At 34.4% G+C, this 22,313-nt stretch overlaps 1 long non-coding RNA gene across 2 annotated transcripts in view; it reads left to right on the forward strand.

Annotated features, from left to right (window-relative positions):
- LOC141570679 (uncharacterized) overlaps positions 1–22,313 on the forward strand; it is a 208,712-nt gene that overhangs the window by 21,742 nt on the left and 164,657 nt on the right. Inside the window, exon 3 of one of the 2 annotated variants that reach the window (XR_012494980.1) lies at positions 2,837–2,938. The exons of the other annotated variant lie outside the window; for it this stretch is intronic. This is a non-coding gene — a long non-coding RNA (uncharacterized LOC141570679). Of the gene's footprint in view, positions 1–2,836; positions 2,939–22,313 lie in introns of those variants that run through there. 2 annotated transcript variants of the gene reach the window in all.

The raw sequence follows: 22,313 nt of genomic DNA on the forward strand, positions 1-22,313 counted from the left end.
GCATAATACACATTTTTATTGCCTTCCCTTTAAAAGTACAAGCCCCTCAGATGCTTTTATATTTCTTGCATTTTTCTAGTCAAGATAACTTCTATTTAATCATTTTTAATTTTTACTATCAAACAGCATGCATATATTTATTAAAACGAATTGGTTAGAATAATAAAATAGACATTGAAATTGTAATTTTTCTTAAGGAGGCCATTTGTTGTAGTGAAAAGCTCATGTTTGCATTGCAAGAGTCATATAGATGTTTCCCTGTATTCTTTAATTCCACATGTTAACCACTGATTAGTTATTTTGTTGATTGACTTATTTAAATTTCAGTTCCTCAAGCCACTAAATGGGGATAATAATTCCCACTTCTTAATTTACTGTGAAACTATATAGAATAAAGCTAGCACATAGCACACGCTCAATGTTGTTCCTATCTCTCCAGCATCGGTCTTAAATAATTGTATGAAATTTCCCTTTTCTATTTTATGTTCAAGAAATGACATACTTCTAACTAATTTACTCTCAGTGACTTCAGACCTCATTCCCTGTTACTGAAATTTAAAGATCTGCCTAGGAGCAAACCCCAATAAAAATATAATCTACAAAAAAAATAATGTGATCTGTAGAAGTTGATTTGTTCAATGCAGCTGAGTTGTCAACTCCTGCTTCATGTTATAGTAAGATTCAATGATACAGTCTGAGTATTGCTTTCTTTTGATTTTGATAATGCAGGGCCCTGGAACTGGGAAAACGAAGTGATTATTCATAAGTACTTCTTTAGTGCATGCATATTAAACCGGTCACCCATTCTTTGATCCAGTTATTTATCCATTCATTCATTCTTTTAACAAATACTGATTTAGTGCCTCCTAGTGCCAGATACTACACTGGGTGATGAGGATACAAGAGAAAGCCAGAGGGAGAGGGAGGAAGAGAGGGAGGGAGGGAGAGAGATGGGGACAGAAGTGCCCTCACAAGAATGGCAGTTTACAGAGATAGGGCTACTGCTATTACATAATTATACAACAGTATAGAGATGTAATTCCTGATAAAAAGCTATATAATGGTAAAAGATATAACTAGAAATTATATCAGGAACTCTAGTTTAGTTAGTTAAAGAAAGGTTTCTGAAAAAGTGACATTTAAGCATAGACCTGAAAGATTAGAAATAACAAAGGAGAATGGAGTAAGAGTTGGGCTGAAAGAATTAGCTAATTTGTTCATTTTTTAAACACTGAATTATAGTCCTTTTAACTTAATAGATATCCCATCTAAAATGCTGAGTAAACTCTGTTCTTGACAATTAGTATTGGCTTTTGCTATCAACTTTTCTATTTGAAGAGTAAGCTAGCTCACAGTATGATGATTTTATTACTGATCTCATAATATTCATCAGTTTGTGGAAATATCTGTTAAGAATCATTTTAGGTAATGTGGAACTTTCGTTGACTTTGTCCTTTATTCAGTGACCTGAACTCAATTATGGCTGCATGTAGCTGTACTATTTGGTTAAAAAGAACCAAAATTCAAAATAGTTTAATTTAAAAAAAGAAACTTATTGACCCATATAAAACAAAAGTCTATTTTTAGACATTATTCTTGACTGGATGGATCTAGGTAATTAAAGATGTTTTCAGAATACTCTCTAAATTTATCTCATACTTTACATTACCTGAGAAGAGAGCTATTTGGAATCAATGTAGATACATTATTGATTTTTATACAATACTCATATTTTTATACTTTTTTAAAAATTCAAGTTTGGTAGGAAAAATCTTAACTTGCTACCACTTTTGCTTGAACTGGAAACCTGTCCTTTATAGAAAAAATAGAAAGATACACATCCTCTTTAATGTAATTGACAGGAATGTATTTTCTTAAACTCTGAGCTAACTGAATTAATTATGTAATTAATGTCAGAAAGAATGACTTCAGACCAGCTACTCCTAAAACAAAGGCATATTTTGCCTTTTGGTACATGTTTTCCAACAGTTAACGACTTTGTCTCCAGCAGTTGACATATACAATAGAATATGTGCTGTGATCTTTTATTGTTTATCACTGCTTTTGGTAAATGTAATATTTTTCAGTCTCTTGTTCAAAAACTCTAACAAAATTGAATATACTAAGAATATATTTACCCTATCTTCTGCTTATAACCATAATTATGAGTTTCTGCCATGGGATGTATTTTAGTACACCCAGTGTACTTTTATACGTGTGTGTGCACAAACACGCTTGTGTGTGCTCGTGTGTGTGTGTGTGTGTGTGTGTGTGTGTGTGTCTAAGCTTTGTCTTTTTTAGTAAAATTGCCATCATTTATATAGTCCCTATTTTGATTTCTTTTAGTTTTAACCACTGGCATTTGTAAAAAGTTAACAATAGATGTTGCTTATTTTGTTGCTGGTTGGTATAAATGGGTTGCTGAATATTATCTTACTGTATTGGGAAATGATGTACTGATGAATAGAAAATAAGTTAAAAGAGGAATGGATTTTTATTTTCATATCTTATGTAGGACTCCCTAATCTACAATGTCATCTATAAAATAATCACTTGAACATACTTATAGTGGGTAAGACGGAAGCCCAAGCCTTGGGCATACAATGTCTAGTAAGCAAATCCTAGAGATCTGCTCTAAACCATTCCCTTCCTAGCAACATACTAATGGTGCTGAAATAAAAACATTGAGGGTTAACCAAGAGAAAAAAAGGAGAGTTCTAGTCACATTACGGTAAACTCTTAACATCAACAGATTAGGTAAAATTTTGAAAAGCAGCATTATATTTACATATTTTTAACCTCAACAAAAGTTACTACAACTCTCTTCTTTGGGTAGCCTGTATACCCAACAATATGCTGTGTCCTCAGACAAACTGAAGACGCTTCCTTCATCACATATGTCATCCCCGCAGACGCCTGGGCTCAATTCTGTGCCTGGTACATGGTAAGTACTCAGTAAATACTTGTAGATTATTTGATGACACTGTTAAAAAAAGAAAGGTCGTGCACAGTGGACCTATGACTCCAAAACAGCTGTCAGGAAAACTGGAATAAAAAGAAATGGCTGCCTGGTAGCTCCTAGTCAGAGAGCTGATATGCTCTTCTCTCTTTCACATTATGGGTGATTTAATGCTTGCTAGAAGTTGTGTTTGTTCATTGCTCTACTCAACTTCTGCTAGGAGTGTCAGAGGCAGGCTGATCCTTATAGAAGGAAAAGAAAAACGTGAGCATCACTTCCTTTGCACGTTTGCAGGGAATTGCTAAACTGTAAAGAGTTTACTCTTAATGCACGAAGAGAAGAGCCTGTGGTAGTTTTCCTAAGGGCTGCTTAACATAGCCAGAGGGACAAATGCTCCAAGTGTAGTCAGCAAGAAGGCAGGGGAAAGTGGAACTAGAACTCTAGACTGAAGAGTCTAGTGGGCTTGAGAGTGAATATCTGAAGAAGCAGTTATTAGGAGCTCTATTCTTTCCACCTTTGGAGAAATTCAGTGTTACGGTATAAAATAGTCTCCTAAATCATATAAAGATGTTAGAAGTACGTATTCAGGGATATGGAATCAAATCAAAGAAGAAAAAGATATGCTTTTGGTTCTTCGACTGACTCCCTTTCAGAGCGTTTGGGCATTAATCCCTTTGGTTAATTTCTTCGTGTCCCTGCATTACTACTTTACCTGTCAGGATTTGGCCTGAGAAATACAATCACTATAAGCGATGTAGAATAAAGATTTATTCTAAAGACTGTCACCTCACACAGCTGTAGGAGCTGGTGCAGAAGTCTGTACAAGGCGGTTGCTGTGCACTTGTGCTAGGCCTCAAGTCTCAAAAGAGCAACTAGGTCAGTAGTCTGTAAAAAAGCTAGATATGTAGTAGGGAAGAATAGAGATAAATTGGAACCTATGAGGACAAACTGCAACCCAGGAGGCCAAATGGACACCCACATCTGTCTTTTCCCACTTCCTAATCTATGATGCCCATAGCCTGCAGGAGAAGCTTGGTGCCATTTGCCATAGAATTGAATACGAAACTTAAAGTCCATGATTAGTCTGAAGTTCTTCAGTAATAGGAATTTATCACCTTTCTCCCACCCTTCCCCCACACACTTTTCAACTTTCTACAGACCATTAAAAAATTCTCCAAAAGAATTTTTTTTAAAGCTACTAAATCATCAATTGAAATTGAATCTCAGCTATACTCAAGAAGCAGCACCCTTATTGAGAGGCTTTTCCAGACTAGAAATGGTTTTCCAAGAGGATGATACTCAATACAGTGAAACAGAATCTTTCTCTTACATTTTTAAGATCTGTGTGCAGCACTGGTAACATTAAAAGAAGATTCACTGGTCTAATGAAAAAGATGACTCTTCCCCTCCCTGCTCCTTCAGAATTAGTATTGCATTTTATAGCAATTTCTACAAAGGCCATGTTGACCAGATGAATCCCCATCACATGAAGCCCATCCACTCACAGTCATCCCAATGACCTGTGTTGTAATACTGTGCTTGTCAGGAGTCTAGTGCCAGCTAACACAGCGACTGGCTGAGCAGTGCAGCTTTGATGTGCACGGTAGTAATGCTAGTTTCATTCTTCTTCTGGAGAGGAAGGCTGGAGGTTGACTCTTTAAAAATAGAAAGTTTAGAATGAAGCAGGCATTGGCTGATGACCATGATGCTTTCCATTTTAGTTCAGCTTTGGTTAAGTTAGCATCTGATACTGTTAGTACTCTCTCATATAATAGTAGAACAATGCCTAGGCATCTCAGTCTTAGCATTCATGTTTGTTTATACAGCTTGAAATTCTAAAGCTGATATGAAGGACAGACCATTACACAAGTTTTTTTTTTTTTTTTTTTTTTATGTTTACATAATGCTTTACTGTATGAAGAACTTAACAGTTTTTTGTATGTATCTAATGCCTTCCTGTAATATTAACTCCAAAATAATTAGAAGTTTAATGGGAAAATGAGGAAAAGAAATAAACATATAAGAATTATCCTCTAAGAAAGGAATTTACAAGACACAGGTTACCTGGTCTTGCAGGTGAAACTGGAATCAAGCAATATACAGGTCTACATGTTCACATTTTTAGGTTCAGTTCACATTAACAAGGACATTGAAAGAACAGATTTTTTTAATCACATAAAATACTCACTATTCTTTTTCCTTAAGAACAAATGTTGTCTTTTGTAGTAATTCTTTGTCTTTTCTTTGGTGGTGTCTTCTCATAATATAAAATATGTGGAAATTTAAAAAGAAGGGGAAACTCAAAGAAATATGAGACCTATGTATATTGCTGCAATGATTTTTGATTTGCCCAAATGTTTTTCTATGAAATTTGCAAAAATCATTTTCCCCAAACATGAATGACAGAATGGAATATATCAACTTGCTACAGTTAAGTATTAGATAGAAAAAGTTGATAATATTAATTTTAAATTTGTATTGAAAAGTTGCCTTTTGAAAAGCATTGTGTTATGTACAAATCTTAAACTATAAATGCTTTATTACTTTTGTAATTATCATGTCACAATATTAAGTCTGTTAGGTCTATCACACAACATCAGGTGTTGATGGTGAATTACTACATATTTTCATTCTAGACATTTTCATCATAGTTTAATTTTTTAAATAGTATTTTGTATAAAACAGAAAAAAATATGGGGGGGGGGGTATTTGTGAAAGATTTGAAGAGATTTCAGTTACAATTAGAATTTTTTCTTAACTTGGTATTCCAGATATCAGGTTTGTCAATTGTTGGACATTGGAAGTTTACTTGAGGAACCTGCAGAGAATGGTGACCTTGGCCCTCCCTGTGAAGCTGTAATTTGTTAGACAGTCAACGGTTTAGTCTGGAAGTCAATCAATCAGCCAGCCAGTCAACCAATTACTTTCCATTTAGTTGCTACAAGGTGAAACATTTTGGAACCTAAAGGAGAGTGCAAACTTTCTCAGCGCTGCAACCACATGATTCAGTCATCCATGTGGGCTGATATATGGGGAACGTGGGGGGAGACAAAAAATCACTGAGAAATTTTAATCTGGAGAGAAAATGCTGATCCATAATTTGCTTGATTCAAGTACGGAAAATCAAGTACTGATCTTGTCATTATATCTATGCCGTTTTGGGGACTACATGATTTTAGGGAAGGCAGTAAGCTGTGGTATACACAACAGTAAGTCCAAATCTTGGTTCAGCTGCCAATATATTTTACGATTTTTATCAAATCTAGTTTTTGGTCCATGGCCTATTTAATTAAAATGTCGGCCTAAATAATTCCTATGCCTAATAATTCTAGGATTCTATGATTTTTTTCTCCATCTTTATCAATATATAAAATAATAATTCTCAATAATTTTCTACAGCTTTCTGGTGTGTTATGAGCACTTTTCAGTGAACTACCTCTAATTGATCACTGTGTAAACATTTCATTTTGTTACAATCAAGTTTACAGTTTTAATGATGTCCACCAAATAAATCATTACATTAAGGGGATTGTGGTATAGAATTGCATACAACTTGCTACGAATAAAAAGTAAGAAGTATAGGACAATACTAATCCAGTACTAAAAAAAAAAATAATTTTCTTAAGAAAGTATTAGGCCGTTGATATTACAATAGTAAACAATTATTGAAACAGCATCACGTTGCTAAATGTGAAAGTATGGGTGGTGGGATAACGGAATGGTTTTCTGGATATTATGACAATTCATTATACTTCAGTAGTGATTGCATTATAATAGTAATAATTGCCCTTTAAAAAGTGTCGTATTGGGTTTTTTAATTTTTTCCAGTGTGCTACCAAATAATTCTGTTTTTTGTAGGGGTTTTACAAAAACAAGAAAGTTAAGATTTACTATAGAAGGTTGAATAATCAAACTGATCCACAGTAAATACAACTTAGATGAAACCCTCTGAATCATCAAGTCTTGAAGTGAAAAAAAAAAAAAAAAGCATACGTAGACAGACCATTTTAAGTCCTCTACGACTTAGTGCAGCATGTTTTTCTGAATTTACTATAAATAAGGAGGTTTGTAAAAAGCAAAGCTTGTTCTGTATTTTACTTTGGTACTTTCTTTTGAGGAATGTGTACTTCAAACTGATATGCTGAATTACTATTCCCCTTGCACTCACATTCATATTTAGACTTTGAGGTTTTCTTGATAATTAAATATTTCCCTAACTTATGAAATTCTTAAACTAAAAATTATCAATCAGATGTTTTTTGAAAACTTGTGAGATTAATACTAAGTATTAAGAAATACTTGCCCAGGCTCATAAATGGAAAAAAAAAAAAAAAAAAATGAAAAGCATGGATCAAATTGGATAGCGCGTCTCTGACAGTTTGACTTGAGGCCAGAAGCAATAGTTTACACTAAATGTTGTTTTAAAAATGCAACCTTTAGTGTTATTTGATTTTTTCCCCCAAGCAAACTAAGATGTGAAATTTAATAATCCCTTCTGACAATTTTATAAAAATGGGCTGCCATGCTTAATTGATGATGGGCCCCTTCATCTGCCACCTCCATGCATTCGCTGTAAGTTATTGATAGGGAGTTCACAGCCTCTATCCATCAGATCTTTGACTGCATCTGTGTTATTAACCTTTGGGTTGATCTGAAAGTGGCATCACCCCAACTAAATGGCTGTCATGTCAGCCTGGCAGCTGGGCTTTACATGTTCTCTTTCACTTTCACTTTGTCTCCAAGATCATCTGAACAGATAGGGACAAAGTGATGTAGCCAATTACCTTGTAATTTCTAGATTGCCCAACTTTTATCCTGAGATAGTGTCGGGAGAAAATAAAGTTATAAAAGGTGTGAGTATGTCATGCACTAGAAATATAACAGTGAAAAGTCTTTGAGCCATGGGGACCCAGGTTCTAATTTTGGTTCCAACTCTATGTGACTTTTTGTAAGATTCTTTACTTTCTGGGCCTCATTGGTAAAGTAAAGGAAATTGTTTTGGGGCAGAGACAGTGAATTTTCCTCCAGAAGTTTATATGTGTGTGTGTGTGTGTGTGTGTGTGTGTGTGTGTGTGTGTGTATATATATATATATATTTTTTTTTTTTTTTTTTTTTTTAAATATATGTATGTTTTAGTAGATAGGACCTACCTGGCTGGGGCAGAGCTATTGTTTGGAAGTGTTAAGAAAAAAAGACAGACAATAAATAAATAATTTGCTAACCGCCTCTCCCCCAAGACCTTGAAAGGAGCCTGTGTAAGTGAGGGACTCTAAAGGTTATTTCACATTAACGTCACAGTAAATCCCAGTAATTTTACTGCGCTCAACTCCACCCCATACACACATATTTCAGTAGGGCTTCTGCTCTTTCAGCTAGAGACTACGTTTCTTATCCTGCCTGTTACTAAGTGTGACCACCTGACACAGTTCTGGCTAACAGGAGAACACAAATTATAAATGCAATTTTCAGATCATATCCTTAAAAAACTCTGCTTGTCCTCCATTTCCTTTTTTCTACTGGCTGGGAAATGAAAATAGCGGGACTTGTGAAATGGCACCATTTTGGACTCTGATGTGGAAGCTCTACCTTGAGTATGGCAGAACCCTCTAGGGTTAACTCATTCTGGATCACCCAAAATAAACTAAGTGTTCTTTAAGAAAGAAAGAAACCTGTAATTTTTTTAAGTCAATGTATATTTGGATTTCTTTCCTAAAGTGGCTCAGCCAATATTCTAACAAATATAAGTACCTACATTCTAGTATTCTTATGAGAGTTAAATGATATAGTGCATGTAAAATGCTTGCATGTGATATTCTGCAAATAATAATCTTCTTTCAGATTGAAGTTTTGAATTATCTAGTTTGTTTTGGGCAAAGAAGTAATCCTAAAATCAACAAGAAAAACTTTGTTGTTAATAGTTTAAAAATATATTGTTATTTTTAAATAATTAATGTCTCACTCTGTGTAGCACTTGTAGGCCAAATATAATGCCTAGTGTCATTCCATTTATTTTCATGTTTATTATCCTTTATGGATATTTGGATGAGTTTATAATGTATATAAAATTTATAGGGCATATGGTAGTTGCTCAACATATATTGAAATACACTGTTTCTCTCCTTTTATCACATTCTACATTAGATATAAAATATAATGGCTTTCTAGGTCACAAATACTAACCTACTGGCCTCCCCATTCTTTTGAGGAACTGCACCTCTCCCCACATTCTAACCATGTGGTCTGAAGGGAACTGTTGGGATCTTGCCTCTTTACTGACAGTTCTTTAATTGGCTTGCAAATTTTTCCCTGGGATTTCTAAAATATTGATGAAAGAGAGGTAGTCTTTTCCCTCTGGTTCCAGTGTTTTAGAAATGTGAAAACTGAAGTTTTCTGCAGCTCTGCCTACTGCCACATAGGAAGGGTTGTGGTAATATTGGATTTATCTGATCTAAATGTGCAAGGCAATGTCATCCTAGCTTTTCCTGTGACTTGTGTCCATGAATCAAAAAAATTCTCCTTAATTAAGGTGAACTAATGTGGGTTTCTTTCACTTGCTGTGAAAGTAATCCTTAAACAAGAAGACTCTTTGCTTCAAAGCCCTCTGTCTCCCATGGTCTATTGTTGGAACGAAGAAGATCAATATGGCCAAATTCTCTGCCAGATCAAATTGGCAAAGGCTGTGCCTTAAAATAAGAAAATTGATCTCTAGGACACATTCCTGCCCTCAAGGAATTTGCCATTGGGTTGAGGAGAAATGATAGGAACACATAACAAACAAATAGCTAAATAACAATACAAGCTTTAACTAAGAAAAGCAATAATAATAATAATAATAATAATAATAATAAAATGACAAAAAAGTACAGTAGTATCACAATTTCCTATGGAACTTGAGGACCAGGGCAATAAGAAAAGCAAGGCATATGCTAAATCATTAGCAGAAGTGTTGTTTAAAACTTCTATGAGATAGTACCTGCAGACATGCCTTCCCTATCTCTGCGGCTTGAATAAAGTAAAAGAGAACCGGGTCTCCTCAGCCAAACCATAGAATCTGCAGATCTATGAAGCCTGCAAAGGCTCTTCTCCTCTTCCAATTGCACCCTCCCACAAGGACCCCTCCCTCCCTGAATATCCTGCCTTTCCTAGCTCTGTACAGACTTCTCCAGACATTCCATGCAAGTCCCACACACTGGCTCAGCAGGGTGTAGCAGTATGCTCATCCTCAGAAGCTTACTGAGTTAACTGCTGCATAGTGTCTAGTGAAATATAATTAAGTCCCACGTTTTCTCTAACTCCTTGAATGCAGTTTCTATTTATCACTCCAGGCCTTACTGGGAATACTGGAGAGATTTTCCTGAACCACAATACAGTTCTTTTGCATACATGCTGGAAGCCCTTCCACAAGTTCTGAACTTTGTTTCTTGTATGTCAACTGCTTACAGTTTCCCTCACGGGTCACATCTGTAACACCCATTTCTTTTATTTTGTTACAAGGAACTGGTCATCCAAAAGCATGGCATTATCACCTTTTTGGCTGAGAATGTTTATCACTAGGGTCACCTGATTCGTTCCTAACCCAGGGGTTTAAGCCGTCTTGAATATTAATGGTGATGTGAACAAGGCAGAAATTGCTACTTCCTTGGTAGATACTAACACACACATTACCTGGTTAGAGAAGGTGTTGACAAAAAGCAGAGACAGTGGAGCAGTAACTGTGTACTGAGACTGACCTAGGTTTAAACTCGGATCTATCATTTTCCAGCTGTATCACCCTGGCTAAGTTACTTTCTCTCATTTCCTTCAGTTTCACCAATTGTAAGGGTAAGACTAGCAAAAAACACCTGATAGAATTGTAAAACTTAAGGAGTATAACTTTCGTAAAATGTTTTGCCAAGTGTATAATGAGTACTCAATAAAAGTAACTGTTAGTTATGATTGAGTTTCTATTAAACATGAATTAATGTCAAGTGAATGTATAAATAATATTCCATGCTCCTTTTCATACTGTAAAACATATTCAGCAAATTAAAGTAACCCTTTTGGCGGCTTAGTTTGAAAGTGTAGTGTTCTTCTATAGGGCAGAAAAAAACTTTTCCTTTCTTTCCTTCTAGGTCTTTGGCGGGCTTGATAATTAAATTGGCATGAGACAGATTAACAGGAGAAAAACAAATTTAATTTTGTAGTACAGAAACCCCACAATGACAGGAAAAGCTTTCAGACATCAGACAATTTGAACTTATATGCCATAGGGAGAAGGGGGTAGGAATCTAGACCTTCAAAGGGAAGGAAGACATTTCACAGGAAAATGGGAAGAGCAAATGTTTGGTAAATAAATGTTTGCATTGCCATGCAGATAAGTCTTCTGATGTGAAACTTTGTCTCTGGTAATAGTGCTCTTCCTGGTGTAGACCCCCTATCTAAACTCTTTTAGGCAGTTAAGGCAGTTAAAGCTCTTCTTGAGTCTATTTTGCCTTGATTATTTTCAGCGTAAGATAATTCACTTGCCAGTGGCACATTCTGGAGCAGCATGACCTGAACACTGTAGCTCTAAAAACAAACAAACAAACAAACAAAAAACAACAGAAAGACAATGTAGACATTAATTTTTGGATAATTTTCAGCTAAAGTTATTCTAAAATTTAATCCAATAAACAGTTATTAGTTTTCATCATTGTGCCACGAAATACGCAAGCACCAGGAATACAAAATTAAGTATAGTTTAGTGAGATGAGCACACTAATTGAGAATGTACATTTGATAGACTGAATGCAAAAGTAAAACATAGTTTTTCAGACAAGAAATGATGTGATAAATGTGTGTTCTTTCCTTGTCTGCATAACTGTGATTTAGTTCATTTCTGCCTTCATGTTTTACTAGTTGTGGTTTTTCAACATATAATTACATTTACACAATAGGAAAGCACAAACATTTTAATTACCATCAAGATCCAGTATATGTATTTTTTAGTGCAACAATCATGCTCTTACTGTTAAACTATTGAGAAAAATAATATGTAGAATTTGTTCAGTTTGATCATAATTGTTTATCCAAAATACAAATTGGCAGAAATTCACTTGTGTGTACGTAATTTTACTGGCTCAGTTGTCTAAAAATAATATCTAAATGTAATCAGGATTATGGAACTTGCTTTCTAAGGAAATCTCTCATCCTATAAATTTATATATTTTTCTAACCTTACCATAGTCTCCTTTCTGTCTTCTATACTACCTTGGAGAACCCAACTATTCAAATATTGGGAGATTGCATTTCGTGATGAAGACAAAGGGAGCTAATTTTATGTAAATGTTTTGATTCTTGATATGTAAAATGTAAGAACAAATAAAAATCTGAAACACGATGTTTAATTTTCCTTGTGAAAAATAAGGGAAGAGACGGCCTATCCTTCCTTTTCTTATATATTTACTTTAGAAACCTTGCAATTGTAAATTTTGTTTCTGTCTCTTTGAAATGTATGTAAATCTTTTTGAAGGCTAAATAAGCCTCTTGTAAGTTTTACAATCCAGAAATATCTTTCTCTAGGACTTGAGAACCATCTCTTTGAAATGTAATCATCAAGAAAGGCAGCGTCCTTACCTCCCAGTTTCTATAGTCAAGTAGGAGTCCAACTCTAGTATCTCCTGTCATTTCTTACCTTATCTCCGTAAAGGTAAGAATTTAATTTGCCTTAGGATAAATCCAATTAACTAACACAATGGGTCACCTCACTTATCAGGTGAATTTAGAATACACTGTGTGTGACAAAGGGTGCTGTCAAGTCCTCTTACTTGAACAATAGTTACCGTTTACCTTGACAACATGCATACATAGAATTGGTTGTATCTGCTTGGCCATATAAAAGTGTGAAATTTCGTCTTGCCTTTGCAATATCTTAGTGGGTTGCCTATAATGCTCATCATGTACCGGTTGGATACTTATTCAATAATAAAACTGTTTTCTCTCCTACCTTTGTGGAGAGGTTTCTGTGTTGGCAGATTTTGTTTTTAGTTATATGACCCAAACAAAGGTGAACATAGATATCATTGATTCATTAAACAATTTATATTTTAAAAATGTTTGAACATTGCTCAGAAATAATTTAAAAGTAAATAAAAATCTCTATACATGTATATATATTAAGTTGAATCTTTTGATACTGTTGTTTTGTAAGTGAAAAACAGATTATCAGTATTTTCATGTGTTACAAATTTATTGAGCACATGTTACTAATTATATGAGTATAGAGAAATGTGTGGAAGAATCTACATCAAATTTAACATCAACTAATTAGTTGGGAAGAGGTGATTTCATAGTATGATATAAATATTTGTTAAAGGAAAAAATGAAAAAAAAATGATGAATGAGTGAATGAATGAATGAATGAACACAGCCAGAGAATGTTTTTGAAGAACAGTAAAGATATAAAGAAACTAAACTGAAATGAGGTGATAGGTGTTTGGGGGGGAGGGGGTAACAAAAATACGGAGTCAATATAAATATTAATAAATATCTTTTTTGAAAAGATTGACCAATAATAGGCAAGGTAGACTTTAATATTGGTTAAAAGAGATCCTTCTGTATTTGTGAGTTCCTGGAACACATTTGCATGCTTATTAATATCATTGTTGGTGTCAAAGAAGCTGGAGATAGAAGAAGAAGAAGCAGCAAAATTAAAAGCTGGAGGTGACTGAGAAAGCAGGGGAAGGTACTGGTCTTGTTTTGGTTCACAAGTTCCTCTACTATAATAGAGAACAGATGCAAATCTATTTGTAGATCTATTGGAAGGTTGGGAAGATCTTGGTTGATGATGACTTCTTTATTTCTATGGCATGGAGATGAGATTGATGCATCTGTCTTAAATGCTGCAATGCTGTTGCTGAGCCGATTGCATGTCTGCAGAAGCAGAGGTGTGGCCTTACGTGCTTTCAGAGTTATCATTTTGTCATGTCATTTGCATGCCCAGCTACTAATTCTGAAGTATGTTCATTGTACCCAGTTGCCAGGACAAATGGTTTTTCATCCTTCGTTACACATTGCCAAGTAAACTCTCCCCGTATGGACAACCCTAGAGTTGATTACAGAGTAACAGCACGTTCTCTTGTCTTCCTCTTGGTAACATTCTATTTGGGGTCCTTGGTTTCTTTCCTCAGTTTGGACAACCAAAGGGCTTTAAAAAGGAAATGGATTCTGTCTGGATCCCTTTTGCTCCAGATGTTCTATATCAGTTGAAATTCAGTCAGGAAACTGGAAATAACTTCAGGTATTTCAAACAACAGAGAGCTTAATAGAGGGGATTTGGAAACCTGGGAAAGAAAATACTAGGGAGGCCACACTACCATTTAGGAAATCAGGAAATGCTCAAATTACAGGACACCACTGCCATTGATTTCACTGCCCACTTCATTAAACCAGGTGATCCTCCTCCTCCTCCTCCTCCTCCTTCTTCTTCTTCTTCATCCTCTTCTTCTCCTCCCCCTCCTCCTCTCCCTCCTCATCTTTCTTATTATTATTAGCTTCAAGTGTACAAAACAATGTGATAGTTAGACATGTACACCACTCACAAAGTGATAACCCCTCTCCCCCAATCTACTATGGCTCTGGCATCGTATACAGCTGTTACAATTCCACTGACTCTATTCCTTATGCTGTACTCCACATCCTGTGACTATATACATATATATTAAATTATAGTTGACATTCATTATTATTCAGCTTCAGCTTCAGGTGTACACTGCAGTGGTCAGGCATCTACACCGTACATGAAGTGGTCTCCCAAATAAGACAAGTATCCGTCAAATACCCTACAAAATCTTTACAACATTATTGATTATATTCCCCAAACTGTCTTTCGTATCCCTGTGTCAATTCTGCGGTTACCAGTTGTGCTTTCTAATCCCTTCACCTTCTCCCTCATCCCCACCCACCTCCCATCTAGCAACCCTCAGTTTTTCTCTATATCTCTGAGACTGTTTCTGATTAGTTTATTCATTTATTCTATTTTTCAGATTACACATACACCCTGTTTCCCCGAAAATAAAGCCTAGCTGGACCATCAGCTCTAAGCGTCTTTTGGAGCAAAAATTAATATAAGACCTGGTCTTATTTTACTATAATATAAAATGGGGTATGATATGATATGATATGATATGATATGATATGATATGATATGATATGATATAGTATAATATGATATAATAATAAATATAATACAATACCAGGTCTTATATTAATTTTTGTTCCAAAAGATGCGTTAGAGCTGATGGTCCGGCTAGATCTTATTTTCGGGGAAACACAGTAAGTGAGATCATATGGTATTTGTTTTTTTCTGCGTGACTTATTTCACTTAGCATAATGTTCTCTAGGTCCATCCATATCATTGCAAATGGTAAGATTTCATTCTTCTTTATGGTCGAGTAGTACCCCACTGTATAAACGTACCACAGTTTCTTAATCTAGTCATCCATCGATGGGCATTTCGGTTGTTTCTATGTCTTGACTATTGTAAATAGCGCTGCAATAAACATAGGGGTGCATTTTTTTTTTCCCAATTAGTGTTTTGGATTTCTCTGGATAGATACCTAAGAGTAGAATTTCTGGGTCATAGGTAGTTCCATTTCCAGTTTTTTGAGATACCTCCATACTGATTTCCACAGTGGCTGTACCAATCTAAAGCATGTGATTCTTTAGGGGACACCAGGAAGCTGCTGGAAAAAAACTTGGTGCTGAAGCATTGGTAATTGCCAGCCACAGCCGTGAGAATAATAATTGTTTGTTTTTCCTATGCCTTCCAAATATACACTAGTTCTTCTCCTTGGCAGAATCTAACGTAGGTCCATACTGGCAGGAATTATTTAAATGTGGGCCCCAGAATTCCAGTTTCTATGATAAAAGGAGAATGTAGAAGGGCGAAAATGGGGTAGAGTGGCCAACATGATTCCATCCATATAATCCAGCATATCTCTCATCCAAATTACTCACATCTTTTCCCAGGGAACAGTTCCCACCTCACCTACAGTAGGATATGCTGAATATGTGTTCTCTGAGTAAGACAACAGCTCATTCAGGGGAGATCCTAGTAGAAACTTAGGCCAGTAAATTGAAGCTACTTAAGCCTTTAAGGTTAGGTTGATTTGCCTCTGGCTGCCATTGCCACAGCTCCTTTAGCTGTAGTCCCAAAGGCATAGCAAATTAGTATAGGAGTCATTTGTAGGGCTGCCAAACAGAAACTCAGTAATATTTCTATGTTTTTGCTGAGTCCCACCCAAATAGAGAAAAAGGAAATACCACTTTCAAAGCATCACCAAACAGTTGAATTCAAAATAGCTGATACTTCTCAATGAAGGTAGCTCTGTTGTATGTAATACTTTAGTAAAGACGATTTGTAAGAAAGTTCAAGATAAAAAAAAAAAAAATGATGAAATTACTTTGAAGTATTTAACTTAGAACAACTTTGTGAACTAACATTGGTAAAGAAAGTAGAAATTTAAGAAAGTTTGAGCGGGATGAAAAACTAAAATCACAATATCTTCTCTCAGAATATTATACTGAGTGGTCTACAAGGAACCGCCACAGTTAAATTTAGTAGCGAGACTTTAGAAAAGCTGAGAATACCATAATAAAATCGTGAATTTTATGAAACCATGAGCAACTCCTTCAATTTTATGAAATGTCAAGAATTTTTTATTTCTAGATTTAAATTTGAATGTCTTAGATATCCTGCCACTTACTTCCTGCCTGAGAATATCGGCAAGCATATCAAACAACTACCTTGCTTTGTAGGAATCTCATTTTATTTCTGTATAGGGAAAAGACAAGATTCTAAGAAGATGATGGTCATAAGAGGACTATTAGATGCTTAAATTGAGGCTGATCAAAAAAGAAATGGAAAACTTAAAACATATTCTTTAGTTTTAGGGAAAAATGAAATTTAAAGGTCATGTCTGGCAATGTTTGAATTGTCTTAGTAAAATACACAGCTTAAGAGCTCTGAAATACAACACATACAGCTTTGAAAACATGATGATGGCAAAATAAAACTTTGAATTTCCCACTTCTCTTGTTCTCACAGTTGAAAAAAAATTTCCATTTTTTATACTTTGCAGTCTAAGACATATGAACCTCTGGGTTTTAATAAAGCATCATTTCTAAATTTACCAAGGTAGAAAGTACCTTCTCAAAAATTGAGAATGGTCCTAAATTAGTCTCTCTGAGATTTTATAATTTAAAATCAAGTACAATTTAATCTGCTATATATCATATACAATTTTATATATTATATATGTATGCATAGCCCATTCTCTTTAAATATATATATATATATACACATATACATATATATATATATATATATATATATATATATATATATATATATATATATATATTAGCAGCAATAAAGAAAGACAAATACTACATGATTTCACTTATATGTGGAATTTAAAAATATCAAAACAAATGAACAACTAACCAGGCTCAGAAACAAAGAACAAACTGATGGTTGCTAGAGGGAAAGGGGTGGAGGGATGGGTTAAAAAGGTGAAGGGGAATATAGTTAATAACAGTGTGATAACCACACAGTGACAGATGGTTACTGGACTTTAGTGGGGTGAGCATATTATAAGATATATAAATGTTAAATCACTGTTTTATATACCGGAAAATAATACAATGTTATATGCCAACTATATTCTAAAACAAAATCAACAACAAAAAGCTGATGTTTTTCAGAGTTCACATATGTAATTGTTTGGTTGGTTGCTATCAGAGATATGTATTCAAGGTTAGAAATCATGGTTTGGTTTCCAATATGGTCTAAAATAGAACTAAAGATATTGCATAGCAAGTTGAACTGTATTTGTGTTTTCTTACTTGTTTTTTAAAGTTTCATTTTTTCTCTACACTAAAACATTTGTATTTTGAAATCTTTGTTCTGCAAGCTATATTGCAATTTCAATATGTTAGGGACTGTGTACGTATTGTGAACTGATTAGGTCTTAATCAGTAATTTTACCAACTGAGACAAACAGTATCAGGAAAAATCAGAAAGAAAATTATCAATATTTCTTAGAATTTCCATATGCATTTATGCAAAAGTTTTCTGGCCATAAAATCCTTCAAATAAACTAGGCTTTCAGGTAAGTCAGAATAAATTTACTCTGTGGTTTATATCATACACTTGTAAGCGACAATAAATGTACTCTGCATACCAGTGTGGCACAATGGATGGAAAATGTTATGTAAAAATAATAAACAGGGAAGATTTTCTTCTATGTAAATGATCAAAAGATCCATCCATTGACAGCCACAATTTATCTCCAAACCTGAGGATTAAAATTACATAGAACAATCTCCTAAAAGAGGACCACTGAAAAATATATGAATTAGCAAGACAATTTCTTTTGACCAACTGTACGTGGAGCTTGTTTGATTCATTCTGGATATATTAAAACAAAAAGAAAAGAAAAGAAAAAAAAAGATGAGAAACTTGTATAAAATTTTGTGGCATTTCATTTGCATTTTTCTTTTTCCTTCTTTCAAATTTGTAGTTTTATTATTGCATAGTTTGTCATACTTATAACTTAAATGCAAAACATAGTGATATTTATTTATAAACTTTTCAGCATAGTAATTGTGGGGAACTACTTTCATACAGTATTTGACGTTAAATTGGAGAACAACAACTCTTTCTTACAGAAAAACAGTGTCAGTGGAGTGCAGACTGAATTACAAAGGGCAAAATTTCCCAGAAGCTATGAAAGATTAAAAAATATCTCAGTTTGTGGCATTTGTTTGGTATCATGTTACTTTGAATTGCTCAAAGTTTCTTTTGAAACTTAAAAAAGGAAGAATAGCAATCCATTATTTCATGATGACCAAAATCTGTAGGACTTGCTGTATTAAATGATCAATAGAAGCCATATTTAAAAGCAGAAAAATGATGTTGTATGACTGTATTTGATATGTTGTGACAATTTTTTTCAACAAAAATTCCTTTCGTACTTATATCTTATAAATGGGAGCTATTTGTTTCACAATCAAACATTTCTCTCAAGTCATATTTAAGGAAGCCAATATTTTGGCTACACCACTCAGCTTTAAAATGGATCTTTTTCAAAGTTCACTTACAGTTTGGTTCCTTGCTATCAGGAATACATTTTTACATGTATTCAGTATTAGAAATCATGATTTGGTTCCAACTAGAGTCTAAAACAGAACAAAAGATATCAAATAATAAGTTGAAATATATTTTCAATGGTAAATATTTTGGAATTATAATTTAGGATTCCAGAATCCATTTATCTATTTCCTTTCCTCTCCTTTGCCACACGTTACAAAAAGTAGCATAGCATTCATGAAAGAATAAGGGTTTTGGATCAAAAACATCATCTAGATTTGAGCTGGGTTTATTTTTGGCAAGTTTCTTGCCATCACTGAGCTGTATTTATCCTTTCTGTAAAGCAGGGATAATGATGCTGTGCCATGGTTGAGAGACAGTATTCTGTATTTTTTTTCACATTTGAGCGTGGTCTAGGCTTTCTGAACAAAACTCAGTGGAAAACTTTGTTAAAGGATTTAATCATCCTTCATAGCAAACATGCTTTAAAATCTTGAGATGATGTATTGCTCCAAAGGTATTTAGACACATCTCCCCTGGCTACTGGCTATCCTTCCAACTTTGGGAGACTGGGAACTTCCCTCTCCTTTCAAGGAAAATATTTGTTTACATTTCCAGCTAGAAGATTTCTCTCTCTCTCTCTCTCTCTCTCTCTCTCTCTCTCTCTCTCTCTCTCTCTCTCTCTCTCTCTCTCTCCCCCCCACCCCCCAAAGGAAAGAGGGACAGATGTGTCAACTGCCCTATACAACTTCTGAATTTCATAAATTCAGGGTTCGTCTTCTGTCATGCAACCCCACTGTAACCACAAGGTAATATCAGGCTATCGGCATGTTAGCATGTTGCCCAGCAGAGATTGGAGACTAGGGAACCTGCGCTAAGATGTTCTGTGCTTAGTAATGATCCGTTCTCTGATCTAGTGACCATATTTATCCTATTAGAGCACAAATATAAATATATAATCATATATGACATTACACACACACACACACACACACACAGAGTGCAAAAACACACACAACCATATACACATTTTAAGAAAGGAACACTGTATTAAAATTGTAATAATACATACCAATAACAAAAGATGGATACAAGTCATGTTTGACTTCTGCAATTACAAGAGGTGCTCACAGTGGTTACCATCAGTATCCAGACACTTCTGATTACAGCAAACTATTGCTTGAGCGACATTGACCAAATTGTCCACTTGTATACATTTTTTTGGCACCTCCGGTGTACGTATATACTGTATTTCCCCGAAAATAAGATCTAGCTGGACCATCAACTGTAACGCATATTTTGGAGCAAAAATTAATATAAGACCTGATCTTATTTTACTATAATATAAGACTGAGTCTATAATATAATATAATATAATATAATATAATATAATATAATATAATAATATGATATAATACTGGGTCTTATATTAATTTTTGCTCCAAAAGATGCATTAGAGCTGATTGTCCGGCTAGGTCTTATTTTTGGGTAAACATGGTATATATATCGGGGGTGCCAAAAAAAGTGTATACACAGTTTAAGAGATCTTAAACTGTGTATACATTTTTTTTGGCACTGTCTGTATTATGTCATATATATATATATATATATATATATATATATATATATATCACAGTTTTTTGCCATTTCCTACCTAAGAGAACCTAGAATTTGTTGAGCAGCAATGTGTCCAGGCCCAGAGGATGATGCATATTTCTATTGCTAGCATGGGGTTAGACATACCAGTCCCCTTTTCATCCAGTTAATTTGGAAATATGTTAACTATGGCCAAACGGAGTAAAGGAGACATCGGCCAAGTCGGTGATAGTTCTCTGCAAGATTTTCCTCCTATGTGAGAAAAAGTGCCATATTAAGAATAAGAGAATCCCTTTTCCCTCCCAATTATATTATATTTTGGACGTTGGCATATGAGGATATGATGCATGGAGATGCAGCAGACATGTTGTGACTGTTAAAGGAAGTTTGAAGAAGGAAACCAACAGACTGAGGATGGAAGCGCAGAAGAACGTCAAAAGAAGGAGCAAAAGAGTGTTCTGGATGACCTCTTTAACCTGCTGAACCAACCCTGAACTCATTCTTCTACATTTTTTTGTTGTTAAATATACAATAGCTACTCCCTACAATTCAAACTCCTGTTAAGTTTTCATATATTTAGAACTAAAATAATTCTAAGTAATACACAAATCTACCTCAAAGAATTATGAAGATGAAATGAGAGATAAAGCAACTAATATAGAAACCAGTAGAGAAAGCTTTAACAATAAAAATGAGGCTACTACTGCTGCTAATTGGGACTATCCCAGATGCAAGCGTCTGATGTTCTGTTGGGTAAGTGTCTATATCATCGGTCAGAAACCTAATTGTGGGAGGGTTTGTGAAGGAGGGTAGTTGAAGCACAGGGACAGAAATGACGGGACATATTGGTCAATGGCAGGAACATTAGGGTGAAAGACAAAATGGGTAAAAATTTAATTAGAGCAATTGTTCTGAATGGGAGCCCTTTATACTCAACAATTATTTAGAACTTCAAAAAGCTTTGTTTATGTGAGTTGCCTATATCAATATTTACTGTATTAAATTTAAAACTGAGAAATTTTAAAAATATTTATTGATTACTTCATTTTAACTTCACTATACCTTTTTAAAAAACATATTTCATATAAAATTGATTTTTCCAAAATAATGAGAAAATTTTCATTGTTTAAATTTTTTGCAAATCACTTTAATGTCTGGCTTCTTATATCTGATTCTGCACTGAAATTGTTCTATTATGTTTCACTGAAGTATAATGAAGACTTTTTGGTTTAACACAGATATGCATTTAGAAAAGGGGGAAGTATTGTAACAATCTTTAAGGTAATTGTGACTATTTTTGGGTGAAACTACACCAAAACTTGTCAATTGATGGTTTCTTTAAAGTTGACTGTAATGTAGAATGTTAATCCACAGCAACAAAATATTTCATACCAACAAATATGAAATACTTTGATCTAACTTACATCTTAATTATCTTTTACCCATGCATAATTTTGTATCACCATGCAGTAGGCATTTGGAAAATATTGCTTAACTGAGATATGTATATCTTCCAAAAATTGACAAATGTATTATCACATTTGTTAACATCACTGCTATCCTCATCAGAATATTATTTAAGTATTGGGAAACTGTCAAATTCATGGCGGCAGACCTACATTTTCCAAAATTCTAAGTTTTCCCTG

This window comes from Rhinolophus sinicus, linkage group LG03 (assembly GCF_036562045.2).
Source record: "Rhinolophus sinicus isolate RSC01 linkage group LG03, ASM3656204v1, whole genome shotgun sequence".
NCBI classification, from domain to species: Eukaryota; Metazoa; Chordata; class Mammalia; order Chiroptera; family Rhinolophidae; genus Rhinolophus; species Rhinolophus sinicus.